Genomic DNA, 7,736 nt, shown 5'->3' on the forward strand with positions numbered 1-7,736 from the left:
TATCTCCTAAAATGTGCCGGGGCAATGGAAGGCCACCATATCCTTTGACTGGCCAAGCAACAGGACCCCAGGGGCAAACATGGTAATCTACAAAGACTACCACTAGCAGGGAATCTGTGGCTTCAACCATTTCTCAACGCATAAAAAAAAAAAGAGGTAGGGATTTGAATAGTGGAAAGAGTCAAAGGTGTGCCTGACTCAGGAATGAAAAGGATTCTAAGAGTATCAGCGAGAAGGAAGAATGTTGTGCCAGGATCTTCTCTCCAAGGCTTTCGGCAGGTGTTCAGGAGGTGGTTTGTTTTGAAAGGAGGACTATCACAGCAGCGGGCTAAGCCACCAAAAGAAAGACTAGAAGGTGCCAGATGGGATTTCTGTGGGGGCAGGTAGGTCACATGTAACCGTTTATGGCAAGGGGCTGCCAAGGTGCCAGCATACCATGCCTGGAGAGAGGCAGATCCAATAGTGTTCTGGGCAAGAGCAGCTGCTGAGGGAAACATCTGTTCACGATCACTCATGGGCTTAACTGTAGGTTCTTATCACCCAGAAGTGTTTGACTACCCACCACATGCCCTGCCTTATGTCCAACATCAAAGAAATACCCACACCACTACGAAGCCAATCCAGAGTGCTGACTAGTCATTTGACTCATGGCCTGCCACTTTTCAACCAATTTGATTAGCTTCTTTGATAAGGAGGACAAACACAAAAGGATGGACTTTGGAATTTGAAAGAATTGCCTGGAATTTTTTTTTTTAATGGCAGTTTGAATCAGGCAAGTGTTCAAGAAAAGAAAATTAAGCAATTTTTCTTGTTCCTATTGCCCACTGGGAGTTTCTCCCCAAATGAATCTACAAGTCCCCAGTATAGAATGAGTACTTGATAGGTACATCCACTCAGTCATCCCAATTCTAGCAAATTGCTCTACCCAAACGCAGGCAAAATAAAGCTGTAAACCATTTGTCCCTGATAACTGAAAATGTTCAACTTTTGACATTTGTGGGCCCTGCTCCTGGGTTCCCAGGGAAGCTACCCTTTAACTCTTGCCAAGGTCAAAATGACTCTGCAAAACCTCAAAGCATGGGCTCTATTTCTACCCAGAACACACATCATACGTTTGCTTAGTTAAAATAGTAATAATAATCCAAAAGATGCATTCCAAACACGAAGACAAGAAAAACAAAACAAAACAGAAACCTCCCTGGTTCCCGTAAGATTAAAGTCATACAGCCTTGCACACACTAAAAACATAAAGTCTGTAACTTTTTGGAATTTCCTTCATCATGATGGTTTGCATGTTTGCAACATGTAAAATCATATGTAACCCTTCTCCAAATGTCCCTTCCCTGGAACACTCTCTTCTTTGTGAATGCTGTGTACCCTAACTTGGGCTAGAATAAAACTCTTTTTCTTTCTCTTTAAAAAAAATTTTTTTAAATGTGTTCATTTTGCATGGATACTCCTTCCAGAAACTTCTTCTCCCTTAGTATTCTGCTTTCATTTCTTTGCTGTACTGACCACTGGAGATTCAAATTGAAGGCATAATTCCGGCCCTCACTGGGCTTACATTCCAACTGGAGACACACAAAGGTAACAGTGTAGACTTCTCTAGTTTTTCCTGTTATCCTGCAGACTCAGTAGGAATCCCTTGTCCAAGAGATGCACCGCGAATCCCTAATGACAGAGGAGGGAGAAAGGCTCCTAACTCCTGCTTCCTGTTGTCTTTTGCTATTTGAACCCAAATGACCTTTGTCTCACCTTCTAAGTCCAGGTCCTTCCACCTATACACTGTGCACCTCATTTCAGATACTTACCCGGAAACTCTTCAGTTAACCCAACATAATAAAAATATTCGCTACATTCATTTATTTTCTTGTGAAAGAATCAAGTAGCCACATCTGAATGGGATAATATCTGCTGAGATTAATGGAGGCAAAATCATCGTAGAGAACCCTAAAGAAATTTCCATCAAAAAAAGTCTATGAACTCCACTACAGCAGATGAGGTTTTATATGCCTACCTTCTCTAGGGTTTCTATTATGTAAATATAACTCAGTTGATATGGGTACTTCTGGGTTTTTTGGCCTGAGTTTCAAGTCGTTCTGCATTCATACTCTCCCTCAGATAAAACCCCTGCTATGGAGGAAAGTGGTAGTTTTCTAAGGACACAAAAATCTTTCATTAGAACATCTGCTCCTCATAGAGTTTTTCTTTTTTTTTTTTTCAATCCTAGAATCCTGTAGAGGGTTTTTTTGTTGTTTATTATTTTTTTTAATTCCAGAACAATTACAAGTATGACTGAGTCTGGGAGAATTGAGTTATTTCTACATTAAAATGAAGGCCAAATTCTGAGCACGTATCAATTCAAAGACAAAGTCATTCACAAGTGGCCTGTTGTGGGCTGTCAGACCATGAATCTATCAACCCTTCCCTTATTAAACAACAACAAAATCATTCTCTGTGTTTCTTAATAGTAGCACGGGGCTAAAATAAGGGCCAGATGCTCATTCTTTTAAATCTCCAAATTCCACTTATGTGATCTTATTTCCTTAGACTCACTCATGAAAGATTATACCATGGTGACTCCATGGATTTTTTTTTTTAAGTTGTATAAAATTTTTGGCGAGTATTTCTGGGAGGATTGAGCCCACTTCCTCATTAAGTTTTAACCCTTCCTCTTTCTCAGTTCAAGATTTACTGGATGCATATACAATGAGGAAAAGACTATCTAAGTGCCATAAATACACAATAAACTAGAAAAAGATCATCCTTTCCCTCCTGGGGTGCCCTGTGCATTCTCATTTTCCTCTCTCGGTGCTTCTCTGCTTTTCTCAGACTCTTTCCATCTCCCCATCTTTGTCTCTCTCTCTCTCATCACTGGTGGATTTCCCAACATGCCCATCCTTCCTAAACCTACTGGCTTTCTCCTTAACTCCAAACCTACTGGTTTTCCCATAGCCCACAACTCAATTAATGACCTGCCACCAATCATCTTCACTCCCTTCTCATTGATCCCAAACCAAAACATGGAACTCATCCACATTTCCCCCTTATCTCTTTCATCTCCTATAATGAAATGGTCACTAAAACCAGCTGCAACCTTCTAAAGACTTTTCTGATTTATCTTTTCTCTCCATTCCCACTGTCACTGCCTAGTTCTAGTTGTCATTCTTTCTCACTGAGACCCTTGCAGTAGACAAAGGATGTTCATGCTAGCTGTCCCTTCATTCTGATCCATCCTTTTGTATGACTTAAGAGGTCTTTCCTAACCATTCAAATTCCTTTTAAAAAAATCTTTCAATGGCACCCTACTCCCTGAAGATGAAACTCACACAATCCTCTTCTACCACAGCACATGATTTTAACATGCCATTTACTTCATTGCATTTGAGCTATTTTTCCATGTCTCTCACACACCGTATCGTAAGTTATGTGAAGGTGAATTATTTTGTGTGTGTTCTTTGTATTCCTAGCATCTAGTTCTGTGCCCCACAAATAATATGCTCTCATAAAGCAATGGCTAAGTAAATGCTGATTTTCAACTTCCTCTCAGTTCTACAGCATTCAGCACAGTCGACCAAAAGTCCTTCTAGAATTTTCTAAGCATCTGTTTTGCAAAGCACTATTCTCTTCTTATCTCCCCCTACCTCTCTGGACCATGCTTTAACCAGATCCTCTGGGGATACCTATTCTTTCTCTTATTCTTATAATATTTGACATTGTATTGATTCCTACTTCCACTTTCCTTTTCTCCCCTGCATCCTTTCCCTGGAGGGTATATTGGGACCTTGGCCTGAAAACATAGTCTCAGATGTAACCAGCATCACCATCAGGCTGAGGCAACCATCCCTGAAATGCTACTTTTCTGATGTGTCCCTCTGTTCTCAGAGGCGTTTCTCCAGCCAGGAGGTATGTTTTTAGTCTTCCATGGTCCAATGAATACCTATATTTTTATACATATTCTAGATTGAATAAAATGATTATCTTTTTGTCATTTATGAAGAGCCAATAAATCAAAGGCTTAAAGAGATTTCAAGACCATAATAACCATGAACATAAATAAAGCCTGTGTACATCAGAACCAAAACTATCAGTGTAGACCTAAAAGAATTCAGATAGACACTAAATACAGGTCACCTCTGTTTCCTGTTTCTGTTTAGGGGACCATTGATGGCAATTCACTGTGATCTAACAACTCCTAGAATGATAACTTATTCTACAATGTAAATCCCACTGCTGTGGTCTCACCTGATAAGGTGGGAGAGATTTTATTGGAGTCTTCAGCCCAAATGTGAGCAAACTGCTTATCTTGGTGGAGGGAAAGCCAGCATTATGCTCCCCTTTGGAGATGCCTACTGGGGAGGCAGAAGCAAGTGGGAATTCTTCTCCTGGAAGGATAGGCTTGACTCTCTCAATGGTTGATTTTTTTTTTTTTTTAATAGCTGATCTTTCATCAGCTACTGTATTTGTCTTTTTGGGGTTAGAGCAGGCAAGAATCACATTCACTCATCACTCAATTCATAGCCTTATCATGGGCAGTTTGTTTAGTTTCGGTATTGTGTTCAGGTCTTGGCCTTAAAAGGGAAAACCTTAGGATCTGAAAAGATTGGGATTATCTCACAATTTAGTTGTTTCCCCTGATAGAGAGAACACAATTTACCAAAAGTTCTATTTTATTGTGTGTGTATGTATATGTGTGGGTGTGTGCATTTAAAAGCAACTGCTTCTCCTTAACTCCACAGCTTAAAGATTAAAGAAAATCACCAATCCTTCCTTTGACTCACCATAAATTGTGCCTGGCCCCGGCCATATAGCTCTCAGCACGGCTGATTTAGTGCAGCGATAAGGTCCCTGCATGTTCACTTCAAATGACCGTTCTTCTCTTCCTGGATGCTCAATGTCCTCAACTTTGCCCCAGAGCGTTATACTTGAATTCTGATATCATAATTCATGTTCTATAGAGCCATGAAAAAAAATAATAATTCCCTACAAGAACTCCCTTCCACTCACATCCTAACTCTGTTTCTCTTAAGCTGTCCAATCAAAGGTGTAGCAGGCATTATTGGCCACCTACATAACATTCATTGCCCCCAGCTTCCTCCTCTCCATCAGAGCCCCAGTCTGGGAGAAACCCACGGCTCCTCCACATGGCCATGCATCTCCCCTCCCACTACTGGTGACTGGGTTAGAAACATGTGATCTAATCCTGGCCAAGGAAGATCTGCTGGGGGCAGCAGCGATTTCTTAGAAAAGTTTCTTTACTGGTAAAAAGATACATACATAGATACCCTCTTATTTCTCTGGGTGCTTCATGTGACATGACATTTATTTTGCTAAGTATTAAGACAGCAGACATCAATAGACATGAATGTTATATATAACTCTTTGGCAACAGTAATTTGAAGAGGCAAGTATTTATGTGAAATATACACATTTATTTAATATTTTATTAATGTTTTTGATTAACCATGATGAAGGTTAGAAATTAATACAGATGGAAGATTCAATTTACATTTATAGAATAATAATGGGTCTAAGTGTGTTCTCAGAAATAAGAGAAATAGCCCTAACAAGGAGCATGAAAAATCCTCTAATCTTAATATCCTAGTAACTTATGGTGTTGGGTGTAGGGAGGAACAAGGCCCAGTTTCCTAACCTCAGAACAGATCCACTTCTCTAGCTCTACCGTGTGAGTAGAAATCACCCCACAGGACAGACAGAGCATTGCCATGGAATGAGGAGGCCAAGACTACAAGCCAGGGCTGTGCTGGGCCACTAGGACCGTGGAGCTCACTTTCTTTCCCTTTTACACAGAGAGTTGAACTCATTGGTCCAGAAGTCCTTTCAGTTATAGAACCCTTCAACTCGGTGATATTGACTGGTGGCCCACTCCCCAGGGAGAAGCTTCCAGACCCAAGATATTCAGAAGTACAGGAAGCATGAAGAAAGGACTTCTCAATTGTTGGGACAATTCTAGGGCATCTCTTGCTTTTTCTTCTGAAGGTGTAAAACACTTAATGAAATGTGCTTCCTCCCACGCCCTGCTCTCCTCTCCACTTCTATCCTTTTTTTATGCCCTGCTGTTTCTTGGCTGGCTTTAATCTCTCTGCTCCCCAAAACAGTACCCAACATAGGGAGAAAGACCAGACAGGTGTCCAGGCTCAGGACAGGAAGCAGCCTAGGTGTTCCCTCTGCCCAAATCCTCCTCAAAGCCACTAACTCTCTCCCATAACAGGGTGCTTGTTATATTCCTACAGAGACAAACCTTAAAAGCACCAGCTCCTGTTCCCTTTGGTTCAGTAACAGATTTGCTTAAAGGAAATTTACACTTCTTGTGGCAGTTAATTTCAAGTGTCAACTTGGCTAGGCCAGGGTACCCAATGTTTGGCCAAACACCAGTCTGAACATGGTGGTGAGGGTATATGTTAGGTGTGATTAACATTTAAATCAGTACACTTTGAGTAAAGCAGATTACCCTTCATAATGTGGGTTGGCCTCATGCAATCAGTTGAAGGCTTTAAGAGAAAGAGACTGAGGTCCTCTGAGGAAGGAGAAATTCTGCCCCTAGACTGCCTTCAGACTCAACCTGCAACATCAACTTTTCCCTGGGTCTCCAGCCTGCTGGCTAGCCCTGTAGATTTTGAACTGGCCAATTCCTTGAAATAAATGAGCCGATTCCTTAAAATAAATTTCGATAGATAGATGATAGATGGATATATAGATACATAGAGAGAGCTAGAAATATCTAGATAGATAGAGATATCTATAGATAGATAGATGATGATGATGATAGATGATAGATAGATAGATAGATAGATAGTAGATAGATTAATAGAGATTCATTTATATATTATATATAAATACATATTTATTTATATTTATGATAGATATATACATACACAGACACCACATACATCCTATTAGTTCTGTTTCTTTGGAGAACGATGACTAATACACTGTCATCTGTGTTAAAAACACAAACCCAAGGCCTCCTGAAACCAAAGAAGATAATCCATAGAACCAATATACTTTTTGGCTCATTGGTCCCTCACCTGGTTTTTATGCTCCACCAATTACATTGAACACTTTGTGAGTGATTATCCAGAGGAATTTTAAGATCTCCCTGGAGTAACCGCAAGATTATAATGAGACTGAAGTAGGAAATTTGATTTTATGTCTAAATTAATTTTTCAGATATGTTGGTTTACTAAAGCCCCCCCTTTTTTTTTTTTGGTAGTATTGTTAAACTCACATTTGTTTCACATTCTGTTGTAAGGAACAATTTCTCATTGTTTTCTATAAAAATTTCCCTAGTCGGTCTTAGTACTTTTCTTAGTGTCTGGCATTTCCTTTGTTTTTAAACTTGGTACAACGTCTGGTGCATAATAGGTTCTCAATATATATATTAAGACTGGAGAATATTTAAGATAGATACATAAATCTTCTTACAGCTGAAACATCTAGGATTTTATAGGAGAAAGATGCCTGGGGATTTTTCCCTTCCCTTTTAAAATTTACTCTAACACTCAAGCAAATTATTGAAAGGGGGAAAACCATTTGTCTTCACACCATCTTAATATATTGTTTTAATTCTTCCATGACATCTGGGGACTTTTAGAAACTGAGACACCAACTAAAAGTCAATATTAGGAACTGATTTCATTTCATACCCACGCTCAATAAGGTTTTGAATATTTTCACTGCTGCAATCTCAGACTCACTCACCAAATCATGGGCTA

Source organism: Halichoerus grypus, chromosome 5, assembly GCF_964656455.1.
Source record: "Halichoerus grypus chromosome 5, mHalGry1.hap1.1, whole genome shotgun sequence".
Classification (NCBI taxonomy): Eukaryota; Metazoa; Chordata; class Mammalia; order Carnivora; family Phocidae; genus Halichoerus; species Halichoerus grypus.